General features: G+C 37.8%; 1 protein-coding gene across 3 annotated transcripts in view; it reads left to right on the forward strand.

Annotated features, from left to right (window-relative positions):
* LOC143343015 (semaphorin-1A) overlaps nucleotides 1-21,854 on the forward strand; it is a 455,004-nt gene that overhangs the window by 260,388 nt on the left and 172,762 nt on the right. The window lies entirely within an intron of this gene.

Raw genomic sequence — 21,854 nt, forward strand, 5'->3', positions numbered from 1 at the left:
ATCTGATTCTACTTCGTGAAATAAAATGCTTGTAATTTCACGATTCTTCCTTTAAATGTACAATTTAAAGCAGCTCGATATTTACATAATGCTCGCCGTAACATGTTGCCCGATCTAAAATAAAAATTTCGCGACGCGAGAGTCGGGAACCAACGGTCCTGCTGTCATTCACGATACTCGAAATAATTAATCAGCTTGCTGTAGCAACTCGTAGCCAGCGAAACAGTGGCTGTTGTTCGAAAATCTTTTGTCGGCGCATGGATACTTAATAAGCGCATGTTTCAACTAAAGCGTACGAGAATTTGACTTTGCTGGGCTGCCGTTTCGCTTGTTTATTTAATAACCGCGCGGCTCTGTCGCGCGAAACTAAACAGCCGAGGAAAGGATACAGGTTTAGAAACAGTAATCGGTACAAAGCAGAGGGCAAACTTCACAGTAAATAACATAGAGAAACGTAGAATTTACGGCTGATTTATTGCTGGATGCTAAATATTGGTGCAACTAACAGGACGTGTAATACGATTAAACCACGATAGTAATAAGCGAGAACGATACGAGAACTATAATCGGGTTCTCGTCAGTTGCGTCTAATGCTATTACGGAATGTTTTATCGGTTCACATAACAGGGATGAAATTGTTCGAAAACCGATTCGACGGGTATTAGCTTAATGAACCGTAGACTGCAACATTTCCAGCACGCTTTCGCGATAGATATCAAAATTATCAACGCGAAAACAGTAATCGTTGTTTCTTGAATATTTATTTGCTAAATAAATACGACAAACTTTCGACCTAAGTATGTATTTAATTAATGTGGTTTTATAAAACGAAAATGCTGTTCTTAGCTTGACGGTTTTCTGCTAACTGAGCTTAAGGCTCGAAAAAAAGCAAGTTTCTCAGGGGGTGCAATAAACGAATGACTTATTCTCAACGTTGTTGATTGGCAAATTTCATATGTTTTTCCCTTACGAAACTTCCGCAAACAGCCGCGAGTAATCGTCGCGAAATTAGTGGTCTCGGAACAGACCCCGCGCTTTTGATGAAGGGTTTCGTAAGCTGCAAACTTGATAACTTTCGAAGCCGTGGCTGCAGTCACATAAGAGATCGCTGGTTATAAGCTGTGACGCTCAAAAACTATTTTCGTCAGCTGTTATCGTAAAACGGTTAAAATAGTTGGTGATATTTCACACAGCACCAGAGTCGGTGTTCGTAAATTATTGCTAATATCATTTTTCGGATTTCTCTCGTTTAATGGGACTTTTAACACGTTCGTTGCTCGCTACGTTCACTGCCAAGGGAAAGTTTCCGACCGCTCAGATAAATGTGTCGGTAATCGGACGCTTAAGGAGAAATTCAATCGTCGTTGTCAAGAAACTTCATTAAAGATTTGTTATTTTTACGGCGGGGAAAGTTATGCTTTCTAGTTGTTTTGATTGTCTTCTATACAGGGTGTCTGGTTGCGTGTGGGAAGTATAGATTCTACCTAGTAGAGTAAGAAAAAAAGCTCCTTCTGCGTTGCAACAATATTCTCTGCTTAAAACATACGTGAAACGTTATCGAATATTTTCTGTTTCTCTACAAAATTTGTGAACCGTAAAATCAGACTACTTTGTAAAGAACATTTTGTATTGCATTATGTTCAACGATACTTTGTTTTATTTCATTATTTTCTTTCTCATTTTCTAGGCTACTTTTATTGTAAGATCAGACTACTGTCTAAAAAACATTTTGTATTGCATTATGTTCACCTCAGTTTTATTTCATTATTTTCTTTCTTGTTTCCTATTGTGTACTTTTATTTTCAGTTTCTTAGTATTATCAAGGTAAGATTAATAACAGGTTTACATAATATACCTTTGTTTTTTTAATATCTGCAAGTTTGATACGATAGAAACTTACATAAAACACAATTGTAAGTTTGTACCTTTGTCCCAACATATGCATGGATAGAAAAATCCGTGATTAAGTTCGCTGAAAGCCACAGAAATGTCGATAGCCAAAGTCGGAGGACCCCTTTCTTCGTTTTTAATGAAATTTATCGAGCTATACGGAGCGCTCTGTTAATATTATTTGTTGCGTCGAATTTCTCGCTCCGTAGCATCCGGGGTATCCGTTAAGACCAAAGTCTCTTTGGATTTGCAAAAGAAACTTTCAAACACGGAGTTTCGAAGAAGCACAGAGAACGCGTTCGGAAAAAGCACGCTTCGGCTCGTAATACACCTTTCCTCTCGCGTTTACGCCAACGGATCGTTCCCTCCTTTTTTCTCTTTGTGCTCGCCTGGCAAAGCTGTGCAGCCTCGCCGCTCGAAGGCACTATTTTTAATCAGGGAGAAAAATAAAAGGGAAATTAACGTTGATTTCGCCGATGGGCGAAACAACTTGTAGCGAACCCTCTTCCTTGCCTCCCCCTCCTTTTAAATCTATCGTCCATACGTGTTGTACGATCTCTTTCGAGCACCTGAAAACTTTGCACGCAAAACTATGAAAATACGATTCACCCAAATAACTTCTGAATGCGAAATCGTTCAAGAAATTTCGTCTTGATGCATTTTATTATTTAAAGGTGATACCACTTGTTGATTTTTATGGAATGTATTTGTAATGTTCTAAATAAGTGATAATATCAATTTTAGAAACTGATACATATAAGTGTCGCTGGGCTTAGATAAGAAAATCGAATCGCTGCATACAGGGTGTTCAGCCACCCCTGGGAACAATTTTAATGGAAGATTTTAGAGGTCAAAATAAGACGAAAACTAAGAATACCAATTTGTTGATGGAGGCTTCGTTAAAAAGTTATTAACGTTTAAAGTTCCGTCTGTACTGAAGTTTTTTCTCGAGACTGGATAGGATTTCGAGGGTATGTATATTCACCAAAAATGATTGTATTTGACCCCCGCAAACGAAAATAATTTTTTTAGAACGATTTGAAATTTTTTTTTTCCGTCGAAAAATTTAGGCACCCCCTGTCGATTTTTCTTAAAAATTACTTTTTCATTTTTAGTAATTTTATTTGACGCCCCACAGGAAAGTTGTCTAATAGTTTTCTGTAGGTACCCATGAGCTCTACTTCAGAAAAAAGTTTCATTGAAATATATTCACAATTGTAGGAGTTATGGCTGTTTGAAAATTGGACTATTTTTATGGAGTTTTTCTCATTTTGCGGGTTCAAGGACCAACTTTTCGAATATTTTTGCGATTTGTACATATTCTCCATCAAAATACGCGTCATTTGCTTTTTTAAACATTAAAATCCTCCAATCCGTTCAGGAGTTATGACATTTTAAAGATACGCATGAAATTTCGAGATAGCATTTTTGGCCAGAAATTATATTTTCAGAAAAGAATTTTTTTCTCGGAAGTGCGTAGGATTTTGGTGGTATGTGTGTTGACCAAAAATGATTGTAATCGACCCTTGCAACTGAAAATTATTTTTTTAGAACGATTTGAAAAATTTTTTTTTTACGGAAAAATTTCAGCATCTACCCGAATTTTTTTCTCAAAAGTAAATAAGATTTCGAGAGTATGTCTATTCACCAAAAATGCTTCTAATTGACTCCCGCAGCCAAAAATAATTTTTTCAGAATGATTTGAAATATTTAATTTAATTTTTAGAAATCTCCCTCTAGAATCTCTCATTAAAATTTTTTCGAGGGGTGGCCAAACACTTTGGTATTTTCGCTTCCTTAAAACATCATAAATACATCCTACAAAAATCAACAAGTGGTGTCATCTTCAAATAATAAAATGCATTATAATGAAATCTCTCGGACGATTTTGCGTTCAGAAGTTATTTGGTCTAATTATTATACAAACTAACAACTTAAAATAAATTTCAGATTTCTTAGAAATTTCTCTGAGTGTCGAGATATTTTTTCGATGATTTAGAATTCTTTTCTCTTGGATTTCTTTCAGCTTAGAATTATTCTCGAAAAGGTCAGTGGCTAGCGTAAATTTAGCATCAAAACACGAATGAAAATAGCACGTACCGTAAAGTCAGATTTGGGAATCTCAACAAATACGTAAAATAGTAACGTTATCGCAACCAGATTTCCGCCATGTTCGTGGCTCGGCTCGTTACGTCCATCATGGGCCAATAAATTGGTCGATTTAGAAATGGAGGAGTCGTTTAGGGGTGAATCGAGCTTCTATTCTCGGGCCTCGGGGTTGTCGCAAAATTATAGCCGGCCGTAATAGCCGCGAAATATGCGTCAAAGCGCCGGTCGGGCGGTCTTGTTCCTTTTAAAATGTCACTTAGCGAGGTCCTAGCTCTGCACACGGACGAACACGCGCGCGTACGCGAAAGCAAGAAGTGTCGTGGAAGAAAAGAAAGAGAGACGATGATACTGCTGGCTGATAAATCACGAGTTCATGCCGCTTTTCGTCTTCTCCTTTTGCTCGCCCGTTCTCCACCCTTGCTGGCATGACGGCGGCGTTTCTACGACGTGCCATTATTAAGACGCTGGGCACCGCGACGCCTCGTCCCCTCCACCCTTCCTTTGCCGCCGCGGCCCGTTTTCCGTTTCAGTCGCCGACCCGTTGTCGCGCGTTCGACGATCGCATAAAGAAGTTATCTTGGCGTTGCGATTTATTTACAGGAAAGTTTACGCTTTCGTTCCTTTCGAGCGCCCGATGAAAATAGGCAAGTTTCTTTCCCACCGAGTTCTCGATACTCCGCGAGGAGTAACGAGAAACTAACAAGGGAAATTTTCAAAATTCCACGTTACTCGAGTGGGTAATTTATCCGCGACGCGGAACCATTTGTCGTTCGCGTGGAACTTTAAAAACAATAATGATTTTTTTTTTAATTTAATTACGTTGCATCGATCTTTGCTGGGTTCTCTTCTATTCGAAATAGGTGGTGAACTTTATTTGAAGCACTTGGAAGGGCACGTCTGTTCATTTCGGAAAAAACTGCCGGAATGAAGAAAAGTCAATGACGAAAATTCGTCACGTACAGACCCAATCGGTACTGTTCATTGTCTAAATAAGACAAGGAACACGGCTGCACTCTCTTGACTTGTGTCTCGAAAAATAAAACGCAACACACACGTCGATGGTTTTCGTAAATGAAAGAAAACTGGTCCAATCTTCAAACAACCATAACTCCTAGAATAGTGAATATATTTCAATGAAACTTTTTTTTGAAGCAGAGCCCATGGGTACTTACAAAAAAGTATTAGACAACTTTTCTGTAGAGCGTCAAACAAATTTATTAAAAATCAAAAACGAAGTTTTAAAAAAAATCGACAAGTTGTAGCTGCTGAATTTTTCCGGCGAAAACAAAAAATTTCAAATCGTTCTGGAAAAATTATTTTCGGTTGCAGGAGTCAATTACAATCATTTTTGGCGAATAGACGTACCCTCGAAATCCTACGTACTTTCGAGCAAAAAATTCTTTACCGAAAATATACTATGTGGCCGGAAATGTTTCTATAACTTTTTAACGAAGCCTCAATCAACAAATTAGTATCCTTGATTTTCGTCTTATTTTGGCCTCTAGAATCTCCCATTAAAATTTTTCCCAGGTGTGGCCGAACACCCTATATAAATTAGACGAAAATTCGAAGTCAATTTTCTCGAAAACAAAGCCTCACATTAAAAATTGTTATTCTATATTTTAGACTTATTTTTTCATGCAGAATCGCCCCCTTTTCCCTAGTACCATCAATTATCGAACGCCCTGTGTATTCAGTTCACTTATAGTTATTTTTCTTTCATCGCGCATCCCTTTCACCATTTCTCCACAAATTGAAAGAAACATTTCTATTTTTATATGAGTAAATTGCGTCTAATAGCTGTTCCAAGCAATCGCGAACAAAAATAAATGCACATGTTAAGCGCGCGACTATCGTGTTGCTCGGTGCGAGAAACGATCGCGCAAGAATCGATATTCGCGAGAGATCGAGAACGGACCTATCGAAAGGGACGGAACGAAGCGTCAAAGTGTCACGTATCGGTCGTTCGCTCGAATGTCTCGGAGTAGTCCTCGTGTAATCAATCGAGGGCGCCATTGGGTCGTTTTCCCGCGTGCTTCTCGACGAAGTCTTATCGAAAGTCTTCGACGAACGAGACGGTATCCCCTTTCTACGTCGAGATACCCTATCATCCCTGTGCTTGCGCTGAAAGATCCATCTTTTGCGCGCGCGCGCAATTCGCGGCTGTTATCAGAAAACTCGAAAGCCGAGAGTTTATTCCATCGGGAATTCGATACTGTCCCTACGCCCCGTCGATGCTCCGGGAATTTTATTTCCCGGGCGCGGGCGTCGTTAGTGCCTCATCTGTTGGTCGAGAGAAATCAACCGAGGACCCAGGGTGGTTCCGCGAAATCGATTAATTAAGTCAATACGGGCCGGGATAATGGAAGACCGGTCGAGGGGGGAGGTGGAATGGTAAAGAAATTATTAAATGGGAAGTGATTGAAAAAAGTTTTCCGGGGAGAAAAATGGAGTTATACTCGCCCGGCGGATAATATCGTCCTGCACCGCGCGCGCGAGAGATTGAAACCAAAATTCAGATTGAGTTTAATCTGATCGACTCTGTAACCGGTCCCCCGTTGCGGGCTTAAACTTAGACGCGATTGCGAAGTCGGTACTTTTAATCTTTCATTTTCGTTAAATATCGGATGGTCTGCTCGGAGAGCTCGGGAGATTTTTTTTTTAAACGTTCCAAATGTAATGAATAGTATTACGCGAACCGAAAACACGAGATAATAGATTTTAGTTGACTTCAAAGCGCGGAGGTTTTTTAAACGTTTAATGAATCACGCAAAGTGAAAACACCGGGTAGTAGATTTTAATATCTCGAATTTTGTCGGAGCTTCTCTCGAAGAATTCCGAGGTCGACAGTCTTCATATTTAAATGTTTATTTCTATACTCGGTGTGTGGAATATACAACGCAAGATTTACAAGTGAATATAACGGTCGGTTGTTTGGGCAGTTAATGAAATAATTGATGAGCAGCGAACCGACGGGGTATTCGAGGGTGAAAAATTGATGGAAAGAAACGAAATATTTCGCAATATTGGTTTACGAATACGTTATGCGGTACGAATTGGTTCTGCTTTCCTATTTCATACTCTCGAAGGGATCGGTTTCCGTTCAATTTCAGCACAGTGATATCCTATTGTCGGGAAATAGTAGCCTTCACTCGCCAGTTACCTAATTCAATCAGAAAACTTGTACTGACGGGCTTTTGGATTTTTAATGGAAGACCTAATTCTCACATCTAAGAGGTGAGTTCGATATCTTCCGCGTCCGCTACAGTGGCTGAACTTATCGTCTAATTAAATCATCGACTTCTCGTCCTTTTAACAATTTATCTCCCAGAATACAGCTATTCTCCCCTTTGAAAACTTGACAGTTATTCGATACAATCAAGTAACGTTATAAAGTAATTGCCACGTTTTTTAATAATTCTATATTAAAAAACAGTTTCGTTTTACTTGAAATAATCTGTAAACGAAAGGAGACGATATAATATAGAAGAAACCTACACAAAATTAAAGATACTTCTTTCTTTCATTCAACACTAGAAGTGGTCAAAGTGACACATTCACAATTTCTAATAAAAATTTATTATTTGTTTTATACGATAATCCCATAGTAAAAAACAATTTCGTTGTACTTGAAATAATCTGGAAACGAAAGGAGACGATAGAACAAACCTACACAAAATTAAAGATACTTCTTCCTTTTATTCAGCACTAGAAATGGTCAAAATGACACATTCAAATTTCTAATAAAAATTTATTATTTGTTTTATACATTTAAAATGTATTATTTATTATAAATATATTGATTTTTACTTTATTGTGATTTTCTATAAGAGAATGAATTTCTATTTTATTTATTTCCATTGCATTATAGATTCCTTCAAGTTTCTATCGTTTTAATATCTCTGGTAGAAATAAATACACCATAATTGTGTTCTAGTGTTAAATAAAAATTCATTGCTAAGACCAGATGTAAAGTTTCTTTAGTTTGGCGTGTAGAAAATTTCCAAGTGCTTTCTATTAAATACCACTATTCCAAATAGCTAATTTTTACTCTTTTCACCATAATTTCAAAACTTTCAACTTTTGCCAATATCTATCAATTTTGTCGTATTCTGACTTTGACAAGTTTGTAAAATGATGTATTCTAATTACTTATTTTATATTTGCAGTGAGTCACTTATATTATAAGTGTCTAGCTATTGTTTAAAGAGGGTTCGGGAAGTCAAAGCCTCCCCTTGGTGACTGATGAAAAGAACAATTTGGAATTCGAATTTTCTAAATAGACGACGATTGAATAGGAAGCGATTTGTAGACATTTATGGGAATGTTTCTGACGTTAGTGACGGTTAGTGTGGGTCTTTCGTCCACTTTCGGTTCACATTGGAAATCACGCGGGGCATCAGGCAGTGATCCGATCTGTCATTCGACGCTTTATCGGGAGCCTAATTCTCACGTCCGACCGAAAGAAAACTCGAGTAGGTGCCTTTATTCGGGTCACGTGGTCCGATATGGCTTCCGAATGCGAACCCGCACCTTTGGCCCATCTTCTTCCTCCTTCCATCGCCTTTCTTTCCACCTTTGCCGTTTCTTTCATTCCTTCCTCATTTTCACAGGGTCCTTTGCGAAAGAGTCGACTCCTCTTGGAACACGGATTCACGTACCTCCCTCTACTTTCAGGTTACTTCCTTCCTTCCTCGAGTGCTCTAGAGTTCGTCCAATGTTCCTCCCTACCTGGCCAGTCTCCTTCTCGGGGATTCACCTCTTGTCCGCGGATAGACGAGCCCTTGGAGCCTTTGGCTCGCCACTCCCGAATCATCCCTTTCCATTGAAGCTTCTCGGCCTTCCTGTCTCTTCCTTTCCGATAGTTTTCCACCCTGTGTCTTCCGGTTAATTCTCCCTAATAATCTAACTGTCGCCACGCGCCTCTATACGCGACATTTACGATCAGAATCACGGTAACTACTCGAATAAACTCAAATAACCACAATGCACCCCATTTTGTACGTAATTTTCGTACTCGATTAAATACGGAAAATAGGCACAAATTAATTGAGGAACAAGATGGAGGGTTGAAACTTGGCACAGAATGTTTGATTCTGATGCTCTATCAATGGATACCTCGTATACCAAATTTGGTTCAAGGGCACATTTGATCCCCTTATTCGGCTAATCCTTCTCAAAAATTCAGCAGAGTAAATTTTTTACAAATTTTAATAAAAATTACGAATAGATCATTTTGATTGCTTTAGTAGTTTCAATGTTAAATGTTCCAGTAATCAGACTACCTCACAGAAAATAGTTATTAATAATTACTAGGCCACTTATATTAAATATAACTAACTTTATTCCTTGTTTGAATTACAAACAACAAAATGATTAACGAGTCGCTAACGCCAATCTCGCTTATTCGAGCCGTTTCTTTTTCACTCAGGTTTCAGTCTTCCCGCCATTATTGCCTTCTGTTTCGCGGTTTCGAATCCTCAGACTGCTTCTCCCTGTGTTTGCTCCTACCATTTCCTAAAGTAATTTGCCAACGCTGTTCTTTGCCCGCGGATGGAACTTTACCGATGTTCGTGTTCATATTTCTCTTCCGAAAGTTCGTTGCCCGGGGAATATTTGATGCGTTTCGTATATAGTTTTCGAGGAATCCATTTCCACGAGGGTCGTTTAACTTTACTCCCAATTCGTACTTTCCGTCTCCCTCTGCTTGTTTCTCGGCTTAACGTTGGGTTTTTAGCCTCGTCGCTCCTTCATTTTCGACCGACGGTTTTTCAATTTCTTCCGGGGTTCCTTCGAGTTCCTCGCTTTTTCGCGATTCGACGTTCCGCGGGATATTTTTCTTGCGGCGGACGTGTAACGTTTCATGTTACACGGTCGTGCAATTTCTTAAAATATTTCCTGCTGTAATTTAAATTTCTTCAACACCGTGGTACCTTCGTACCAAGATTTGCCCACATTTTGTGCTTGAATTCAACGTTCATGGTGCTTTGAAAAATATCTTTTCGCGGACACGAATTAATGACCGATTGGTTTATTGCAATGATATTTTTCAGCTATCGTTCCCTTCGAATCGTGCAAATTTGATATTAGACCATTTTAAATTGAAAGAAAATTTGTAACCAAATACTAATTTTCGAGTTACAAATATAACGTTGCTCGACGCATTTGAAACGTATTATTTATAGATAACATTTTCTACAGGCGATTATTATTTCAAATATCCTGAAGCTTGATATCAGACGATAGATATTTCAAGTTCCTGAAAAATCTACCGATTTAATTTCGCATAGCTTTCCAGGCCCGCGACATCTGTCAATATCGCGCAGATACGATATTATTTCTCTTTCTCGTTGTAGGATCGGCTCTAAAACATCAACACTCCTCCATAGATACCAACAAAAATCATTTGTATCGGTAAACTGTCGATCCCAAAAAACTAATTCCGTAGACACGCGTTAGAAAGCACAACGACAAAGCATTTACAAATTTCTCGATTCGACGCGAATGAAATAAATTTTCTGGAAATTCAGTTTCGTGGTCGACCGTTTACTAAAACGGGCAAAACTTGCAAATTGAAATGCTTCTTAAACGCCAAGCACCTGCAACTGTATATTCTCGGCTTTGTCTAACAGAAAATTCCGCGAGTCCACGCTTTTTGAAACTGGAAGCTTTTCTGCTCCTGGGTTGTCCTTTCTCAAAGTCTTCCTAGAAATAAAGGAAAGATTACTGTCATTAGCACTTTATTCCTATACGCAGTTTTAAAGATACGTTCTTGGGTTTCCTCCGATCTCTCGTGCGCATTTCCTTTCCGTTGTTTCTCGCTTTACCGCCTTCGTGCTCGAGCAGTCATCTTTCAGGTTAGCTTCTCCCTTGTTTACCCGACGCTCCTCTTTTATGCGGTTATGAGTTCCAACTTATTTTCTCCTGTTACTTCTGTTGCTTTCCTGCTCGAGTATCCTGGAAACTTCCAGCGACCTTTCCTACCGCGGGAACAATCTTCCGGCTTGAAATTACAGCTTATTTCCTCCACCTTTTCGATTTACATATTTTGCTAACCCCGGTTTCTTCTGCTTCGATTCAATATCTTTCTTCTCGGAGCATCCTGCAACCTTTCGTGTACCATTTCGAAAAATCAGCCTGTCCAGGCATCACGACTTCTAATACAGTGGATGAAATTTATATACGGACAGTGATATTTTTTAATAAATAAAATTAAGTATTGCATTAACAAAATTCAATGTCGGTGAGATAAAGAAATAGAATGACATCTTAACGAACAAAAAACCTCCTTTGCTTTTTTTTATAAACAGTAGATAATAATTAAATGGATGATTATACAGCGAAGTTTTCATGAAGACAGTCAACTAGAATGTTATGAAGAACAAAAAATTTTTTTGCCTGAACCACTCTTTTGTTTTCCTTGTACTGTATATGACCACACTGTGTGAGTTTATTATTACCGCCTGCATGGTTTTTACTATAATTTTTATTTAATCTCAAGAAATTACGTATAACATTAACAGATCTATTGAGTTTAGCAGCGATTTGTCGAAAAGAAAGCTTTGTATCACGATATGCCCTTATCTTTATCTGTTTCTCTTTACTGAGAATGTTTCTTCGAGGTATTCTAATAAAAGTAAAATTATTTTAAATTATTTATAAAATAGGATGTTATAGATACTCTTAATACATATTTTCTGTGACCTGTAAATGATGTTACTAGCCTGAATACTCAAATAAAACTAAATAAATGTTGTTGTCCCTATTCAAATTTCGTATCTTGAAAAGAATTCTCTATTATTATTATTGTTTATTATTTATGTTTACAATACTAAAAACTCGCGAGTATGGGTACATTATAGCTTCGCAGTAACAGCACAGTGGCGTTGATGAAGTTTTCCGACTCACAGCTAACAAAAATTTGTAATTGAAATCAACGTATATTAAATTTCATCCACTGTACTAAATTGAAATTTTTTTGGCACACCATAGGAAGTAATCGTCATTATTCCAAGCATCAAAATTGAGTCTAATAAATTTCCTATACTTTATCCTGCATAAAATTTTAAAGACAATTTAAAAAATGTTTCAAACACACTCCTGCAAACTTCTGAGTATTTTTTAAATATTTCCACTTCTCTGTTTCGTAAAATAGCAACCGCAGTTTCTGGAGTGCTTCGACGTAGAGCACAATGTAAAATATTTTCCTCCATCAGCGTTTCTATTTCGCGGCACAACGTTTGACGAAGGTCGAACGAATATAATATTCGCGACTGTTTTCATTTCCTGGTCTCCCGTTTCACTCTTCCACGCGCGGTATTTCATTACGCGATAGTCTGTTCCTCTTTCCTCGATTCCGTAATTCGACGCTACGGCCGTGCACTTTCAATGTTTGACACTGAAACCGTTCTATCGTTCGACCCTTTCGTTCTTGGTTTTCCAACGTTCCATCTGATCTCATATTCCGTAGAGAATTGCCAACCAACGTCCCCGGTCGCGCTCGTATGTCCGCAAACAGAAGCGTGTAACGAAGTACCTTCGCTCGTAGTTATTATCCTATACGCTGGGGTACTATTTAGATCCTCGAACAATCGCGCCAGCATAACTTATTTGAGTTCAAACGGTTGCTCCGCGACTTTCGACAGGGCGTTCTTAAACAGAGCCATTGTCTGTTCTAAACAAGTTCGAAACTTCCAGGAATCGTTTCGTTAAAAGTTTCAACCAGAATCTTTGACGAGTTTGATGAAAATAGTTTAAGATCAGTTGGGGAAAAGTAGGAGTATTTGCAGGTACTGTCAACGCCCACTAAGTCGAAAGCAACGTCAAAGGATTGTTAGGAGTATCTTGTCCAAGGTGTTCTTGGTATTCTATTGCTTGGTGAGATCGTTGCTGAAACGTTGTCATCCTGTTTCCTTGAGACAGACGTCAGGTCAGATTAATATCGGGAACATTTAGTTTTGGATTAAACCTTATCTGGGTCTGCCGATAGATGAATAGGTCACCGATGCCCCATTGTTTCGTCCGCTCTTAATCTAGCATAAAAGGCATTGTTTTCGCGAGACACCAACCGATATTAATATTCCTAATTATACGTGTATCGAGGAAAATACATCTTCGTGGCCTCGATTCTGCCCTTAATATTAAAATAGAAATTTTAATGCTATTTATAAAAACGTTCTAAGCAGTTTTGTAGAATCAGTAATATTTCAGTCTGTGATCAGGAATTGTTCGAGTACAAAAATGTTTATTTTATCAGTATTATGTGGATCACTTCAAACTACTCAGCTGACCAGTTGAATATATTCTTTTCGTAGATAATTGAAAAGTTGTAGTACATAATTATGTTAGAATAAAGATCGAATTAGGTGCCATGTATTTTGGTATAATGCTATTTATAAAAACATTCTAAGCAGTTTTGCAGAATCAGTAATACTTCAGTCTGTGATAAAAAATTGTTCGAGTATAAAAATAATTATTTTATCAGTATTATGAGGATCACTTCAAACTACTCAGCTGACCAGTTGAATATATTTTTTTCGTAGATAATTGAAAAGTTGTAGTACATAATTATGTAGGAATGAATATCGAATTAGGTGCCACGTGTTTTGGTAAACGCTGTACGTGCACGCGACAGTCGAGCGTTAAATCAAAAAGGAGTATTGAATCCTGAGGACGCAGGGTGAATGGAATACTGGAGAATGATCACAGCTCGTGGTGTATTGTTGTTACTTCAAATCTTCTTCTTGTGCTTTGGATCGAGTTGTTGATTGAATAAATCCGTTTTCCGTTATACGGCAGTCGGTGTACGGTATCCCTCCTACCCTATAGGTCATTCGTGCTCCATTCTTGCGTCGTATTGCCTCTTATTTCATTCCTTGTACAAGGCAATTCGTGTGCAACGATCGTTGCCCGTTTGCGTTTCTTCAGATTTTCATTTTCAATCTCGGTCTTTGCGATTCAAAATCGGCCGTCTCCGGACGACGGTGAATAATTTACGATTTCCTAGCCAACCGATCGACCCTTGTTCGTATGTATTTTCAATCTTCGAGCTCGCGAAGCGATCGTACGACGAGCAATTCCTGCATTCCGGGTGTATTTACCGTGGCCATCCGATCGGTGAAGTTGATACACGAACAAAAAAGGGTAAATGTATGGTACAAACCCAGATTCTTCGGTATTCGAGTATCAAAGGTAATACCAAAGTTGTCGTTTCAAGTTTCAAGGGGATACGAAAACTGATGGACGCAATCGGATTGTTTGGCGCTGCTTTCGATTCAGCCTCCTATCCATTTCTTATTTATAGATCCGCATAGGAGAAATTGCACGGTTTGAGTAACGCGTAACACGATTCTTCCTCGCCTCGGTTTGGTCAAAATATTGTTGAAAATTAAAATTTAATTTAACACATTGACTGCCACGTCACCGTAGTTAAAACAATTAATTCTCAAGATGTTAAATTCTCTAAATGTTAAAGAAGATTAATCTAGATAGACAAATGATGGGTATGCTAGTTTTCAGTTGTCTGAAAACAAAGTTTCGTTTTCGTGGATAATTTGAGGGGTTTGGTCTGACAGTCAACGTGTTAATAACAAATACGTGAAGTAGTGCAACTGTCGTTGACAATAAATTATTGGAGTATCGTGAAATGGCAAACAGTAGTTGTGATGAAGATGAGCATAAAAAGAGAGGATAGAATTTTAGGTAACATCTTCCCATACCTGGTGGCAATTAAATCAGGAAAGGTATAACTATTTTGGATTGAAATATTTCTTGTGATTTTAATTTCTCAATTTTTAACGACGTATCTTTAAAATAATGGATGCAACGACCGGGGCGTTGTTCAATAATTGCTTTCGTTGATCGAAATCGGAGAGGAGCAGAGTCTCCGTCAATATTCTAGCTCCGCTGTTCCAGTCTCTTTTTCTTATTCCACCTTGTTCCATTCCCTCTTATACTTGGTTCCACAGAGAGCTACCAAGAGAATAGGAAATTGTCGTGTGGCGGAGGTTACACACACTCTATTGTCCCGACGTATCAACGCACGTCAATGGAGTCCTAATATTTTTCTCTCATTTCCTTGCTCGAATGCCGGGAATCCTATCGAATATTCGTTTGGAGTTAACCAGTTTCCATTGTTCCAATTCGTGGCTCAAAGGAACCTATGTAAGCTCGCTTTCTCTCTCTTCGAGTGTCTCTTTCGCTTCCCCTTGTTTCGACTTGTACCATCGTTCTCCCGGGGGAGTTGTCGGGTCGAATATTGGTTGCATCCTTCTTCCCTGAGTGTACACCTACGATGAATCGTGCGACGAAGATTCTTCATACCGTCGCGACGCATTTCCAGACACACGAACTACAGGATGGCCAAAAAGAGAAAAAATCTCGTTCATCTTGAATATTATAAAAATGCAATTTTATTCCCCCATCGAAGGGAAACTCCTTAATATACGATTTAATTCCAAATAATTTTTCAGACGTATACAATTTAATTTGACTTAAATTTGTTCCTACAAGGAATAGCCATGAGAAAGATTTGTTTTACGAATATACCATGAATGTGAAAATCTGTTAATTTTAATATATAAGACTCGACTAGACTAGATTAATCTATCCAGATTCATTTTGGTCTAATACCCATCGTAATCTCGTAACATTGAAAAGACGAAGATTATATTTTCAGGAATAATGTATGCGACGAAGATAAAGATTAAGATTACTCGCGAGGAATTTGGCATTGTTATAATTTCATAATACGTAAGCGTAACGTATCGAATCAGTTGACATTGCTCGCGAACTTTTTAATAATTTTATCAAATATTTCTCAGGACTCACGCCCCCCTTGTTTCCCATTTATACTTTTATTCTGGAGCGTGCGCCCGTTTCCCATGCATCTTGTTGCGTACCTTGCCCCCGTGCATTCCTGCGGGAATTATCGTGCGAACACCACACCTCTTTCTCGTTCGTGTGAAACGTATACGAGGAACCCTCCCTTAGCGGTTGTTCTCCGCTTTCATTGTTGCCCCCGCACTTACTACTGTTCGCTGTTTCCCCTCTTTGAATTTTACTTTCCCTAATTCTACATTAAAAAGTTCATCAAACATTCGTCGGTTTTTTCCCCTCCTCGTTTTTATTCACGGGTTTTTGTTTTCCAGCGCCGTGCTGCTTCTCCCGATTCCCCTTAAACCGCGGCCTTATATTCCTTTGGGAACTCTGTTCCCGTCTTTATCAAACAGAAAATGCACGCACACGATCATACCATTTATCGATGATTCCTTGTTTCGATTGAAGGGGCTGAAACCACAATCCAAAGAGCTACCCTCAATTATAAAGTTTATTAGAGGTTAAACCGCGGCACACGTAGGTTTACTATTGTTTAGAACTCCATAATCGACTATGAAAAGTGAAATGTGGTAATAATAACGTCCAACAAACTCGTCTCTCACAGAGTGTCTCTGTTCTTTAATCAAGGCTGTTTCCCACGATTTCGACTTCGATAAATATAGAGAATGTTCGGCCACTTCTGGGGAAAATTTTAATGGTAGATTCTAGGGGCCAAAATAAGACGAAAATCAAGAATACCAATTTGTTGATTGAGGCTTCGTTGCAAAGTTATTAACGTTTAAAGTTCCGTTTGTAGAACGGCAATCTGCGAACAGCTGCGTACGCGTAATAGTGGTTCTCACTCACAAAACTATAAGGCTATCGATACTTCACTAAGTAGAGTTTCTCATGTTGAGTGAGAACTACTATCACGCGTACGCAGCTGTTCGCAGACTACCATTCTACAGGCGGAACTGTAAACGTTAATAACTTTTGAACGAAGCCTTGATCAACAAATTGGTATTCTTGATTTTCGTCTTATTTTGGCCTCTAGAATCTCCCATTAAAATTTTCCCCAGAAGTGACTGAACACCTTGTATACATGTCCTTACCTTAACAGAAAAAGGAAAGAAGCAACAAAGCAGAAAGATGAAAAAACTGGTAAGAAGATAATAGAAGATAATAAAAATGAAGAGACCTTGAAAAAAAACAGACGCCTCGTACAACTTTGGTCACGAAGTGTTTAACAGGACGACCAGGCTCACATGAGATCCTGGGAAAATGGAAAAATAGAAATCTTAAAAGTTACCCTTGCACGCATTCCATTCACACAATGGCAAGTAATGGCGATACAATGGCCGCTACGATATACAAAGCAACGGGACTTCTACTTTCGCGATATCTTCCATTTCGTCGAAGAAAGACATCGTATACTACGCCAAGGGATCATTTGTTAGTAATTTTTGTTCTCGTGAATGTAGTTGTTTAACCTTTAAAGGGAATTATATATTTTCACGCGGAAATTCTTTTGAATATTCTCCTTGCAACAGTATCGGGAATCAAGTTTTCGAAAAACGGAATCTTTTATGCTGCAACGGTATTCCGGTGACGTACGAATGTCTCGAATTTGTATTTCTTCTGTTTATTCTTGAAAGATAAACGTGTTTCTCAGTATGCATCTCCGTGTCACAGAAATGTAAAATAAATGGGAATCTGTGTCTGTTCGAATATCGAATTCTCGAGAACAGTGCTCTTGGATTCGATCTTCTCGCATTTTCTACAAAATCAAACTATACTAATTCGAAATTATTTGATCGTTGGCTCATCTAAACTTTGTAACATTCGACTCTATGAGATTGCATTCCTTCTATGCCTCGAATCATGAAACTTCTTCGGCCATGAATGCTTCGAAACGAGGACGTACGGTACTCGTCGTCGCTTTCACTGATTTCGTCTATTCTTTGGCATAATTATTTTAAATACAGGGCGGAGCGGGAATCACAGCACCAAAAGGGGACGATTCTTCGAGTAAAAGCAAGACGAAAACGTTTTCAAATGATTGTAAAAATTAACGCGTCTGACCAATACTCGTTATTTCTACTTGTGTCGATATTTGTAAAGGTTAATGATAGTATATTAACTATTTTAACTAGCAACAGAGTATGGTAAGATCGACGAAAAACAGTTGGTATTAATTCGTTTCATAAATCAACATTGGATACTTTTGCTTTTTTAAATTTTTTAATAAACATTCTAATCATACAAATGTTAATATTTGTAAATATAAACGCTTTTTACCATTAAATCTTCAAATACGTATTAATAAAATAATTCCAATTTTTTAAATTAGTGAATTTCTACTCTATCTCACGCGTGCACCAAAATTCTTCAGCATCGATTTTCTCGATAACGAAGCTTTGTATGAAAAAAACATATTTCACATTTTCGATATATTTTTATATCACTTTTTAGTTTCGCTATAATTCTTATCCCACACTGAATAATATTAAATAAATATAGCGAGTAGTGGTCAGACAGTTTAGCGAATTTCTATTTAATTTCACGCGTGCACCAAAATTTTTCAGCATCGATTTTCTCGATAACGAAGCTTTGTGTGAAAAAATCATATTTCACATTTTCGATGTATTTTTATGTAACCTTTAAGTTTCATTATGATTCTTATCCCACACACAATACTTCAGAGATTATCACCGACGCGACGGATACGTGTACATTTGTTTTGGTGGGAAAAGAAATATTATGCAACGTATTGTTTGGATAATGAAGATCCCACTGTATACAGACACAGTTATTTCCATTTTGAGATGTATTAAAAATCCGACGAAACATCGTCACGACCTGTCTGCTCTGAATTCCTTCCTATTCTCCTTTTCAATCTCCGCGGTTCGCTATCATTACCTTCTCATCAGGTCCCTCACTCTCGTATTCCCCGGGGATATTGCGCGGAAGCTGCCCTTAGTGCCTTCATAAAACACATATAAAGGGAACCTCTGTTATTATAAGTTTCATGTATTCCATTGAAGCGTCGTACGTTCTCATTTTTTCTCTTCTAGCAGCTGGAAACTCCACCCGTAATTGTATCTTGATCCCCATTGTTTTTGCCCATATCGTGAGTCGGAACATTTCAATTAGAGTGCAGTCAATTCATATCCTTGCATGTATGCTAAGATTTTATAGTGATGTCGTTATGATTTGAGTATAAATGGTAGAATATTTACTAGCAAGAAAGATACAAAAGAAAATTGGTTTCATTGGATTTTTATTTCCCTTTCTAAACAATGTTCTTGATATGTGACTTTATAGTGTTTCTTTTTAACGTTTTTATTAAAGAAAAATTATTAGCTCTACCCTTATAATACTCATCTGATGAAAATACGAGTAAGTCTCGTTTTAACAGTATCGAATTAAATATTTAATAATAATAATTTCATGAACAGACTTTCTATTTATATGGTTATTTTTACTATTTAATTCCTTCGTTGGATATCAGTAAATAGGAAGGTTTAGTCATAATTTATGTTTCACCAGGAACAGCAGAATTTTATTTAAAGAATTTTCGAGATTTTCATGAATTAATTAAAAGTCAAAAAAATGTAGATCCGCGTAGATAATGTGTATCTCGTTCATTTGCAATATTCATGAAGCTTTTTAGAAGAGATCTGACAGTTTTTAATTTTTATACGCGATGTGTGCTTACGATTTCTGCGCATACACGTTCGTAGTGGACGCTGAAATACGTTTGAAAATGTTGTGCGTGCACGCGGTATAGATGGATGGTTAATTTAGGCAAGGTGGATTATGTTCGAGGGAGTGACGGAAAGAGACGCGTATGAAACTCAACCAAATATTGAGTTTACTCTTAAAAGCAACGTAGATGCACGTAAAAATTTCGTCGAGCCAAGGTGCAACTAAATTTTTTAAATTCAAGGTACACCAATTTAAGGAAGATTTAATTTAAATCCAACGAAACTTTGAAATCTTCGAACGAATATCGTCCAAGTTTAAATCTGTAGGGAAAGTTGTTTCAAAATCATTCTGTCTCGAATGCTATTTTAAGATAGTTTTCGTTTGCACAGTATTTGTCCCGTGTACCGTGCAAACTCTCTTTTTTACACGTTTTAAACTCGTATTTTAATTACAAGGGTTTCTTTGCAACGTCGCAAAGTTGAAGTTCTCTTTTATATCGAAGGAAACAGGCTCTCGGGACGGTCCAGTTGCTTTAAAGTTATTTTGTTTCTACTTGCACTTAAGAGCAGTTTCTTCGTTTGTGCGGGTGCTTTCTTCTTTAGATACTCCCATATTTCTTTTAGTTTCTTTGTGAATATTGAACTTTTCATATTTTTCTTACGAGGGTTTATTCGCGGTATCTGTGCAATTCTGAGTATCGAGCTGATTCGAGGCACAGAAGAGACATAATATAGCGTTGATTTAATAATTAAAAATTCGTGTGTTTGTGATTTCTCTATGACAAAACTTCTCCCAAAAAATCACGAAAATTTGAATAACAATTATTCCCTAAATGTGACACCCTCTGACATCTCTCGAAACTTGAAAAATATCGTGCAGGGAAGAAATTTGAATCGGTTTTGGGGAAATCTTTGGACCGGTGATTTTTCCCGCAAAAAATTGCTTCCTTTAATTTTTCAAGAATCTGTGAAACAACGTGTATCTCATAATTTTATTATAAAACCGTCCGCTAAAAGAGGGTGGTTTTTCATTCTCTTGCATGTTTAATTCGCGGCACGTCAAACGATACAGCGTAGGGGTGTAGGGCTCCGTTGAGAATCTCTGGTTTAAATTATTCAATCGCGTACCCAAGATTGAAGGTGTCTGAACAATCTTCGGGATCCAGTTGCTCCGAAATTGATTGCGTTTCGAATGGTGTCGGACGAGATACCCTTTATGGGGGACACACGAAGAAGGGTAGGCTCTCCGGTTCCATAGAATCTATGGGTCATTGTCGCAACGCGTTTACCTCGGGTCAGTATGCCCGCAGGTGGTGTCAAGTTTCGACAGTGGGCGTCGCATAGGTGCATAGGTGGAACTGTGAATGACCTCTCTACGCAATTCCACGCGGGTTATACGGTTAATGCGTAACAGCAACTGGCAGGGCTGTGCCGACACTCCGCCACGGGCGATCACTCGTAATTACAAGCAGACGCCACTACCACTGGGGAATTATTGATCATAATCAGAGTTGAGTTTTATCAGTGTACAAGGACAGAAGATAGACCCGATTTCGTTTCAACCCTCCACAGAGTTTAATCCCTTCGCTGTTGGATGAAATCCCAAAATATTGCTTGGAAATTACTGCCTCTCTTTAGTCGTGTTACAAACATTACGCGGAAATACGGAAAATTATGTGTTTTCTGTACTAGTTTCATAGCTTCTTCGATCACTTGATGTAAATTAATTTTTTTCCCATTGCTTAGCTGAAATTTATTCTAATATTTATATGAAATATTGTGCTCTATTATTCGGTGTGACTAGCTACATAAAATGAAATAATCGTGTAAGAAAGCTGACACAAAACATGTTTTCTGCACTAGTGTCATAGCTTCTTCGATCACTTGATGTAAATTAATTTTTTTTCCATTGCTTAGCTGAAATTTATTCTAATATTTATATGAAATATTGTGCTCTATTATTCGGTGTGACTAGCTACATAAAATGAAATAATCCTGTAAGAAAGCTGGCACAAAACATGTTTTCTGTACTAGTTTCATAGTTTTCTCGATCATTCGATATAAGTTAATTTTCTTCTATTGCTTAACTGAAATTTATTCTAATATTTATATGAAATATTGTGCTCTATTATTCTGTGTGACTAGCTACATAAAATGAAATAATCGTGTAAGAAAGTTGACTGCTTCTTATTTTTCAATAATATATTTTACAGTATTGAAATAATATTGTTCGAAAATTATTGTCTCTCTTATGTTGAAACATTACATAGAACATGTTTTCTGTACTAGATTCATAGCTTCCTTAATCACTTGATGTAAATTAATTTTTTT

The sequence above is a fragment of the Colletes latitarsis genome, chromosome 6, assembly GCF_051014445.1.
Source record: "Colletes latitarsis isolate SP2378_abdomen chromosome 6, iyColLati1, whole genome shotgun sequence".
Lineage (NCBI taxonomy): Eukaryota > Metazoa > Arthropoda > Insecta > Hymenoptera > Colletidae > Colletes > Colletes latitarsis.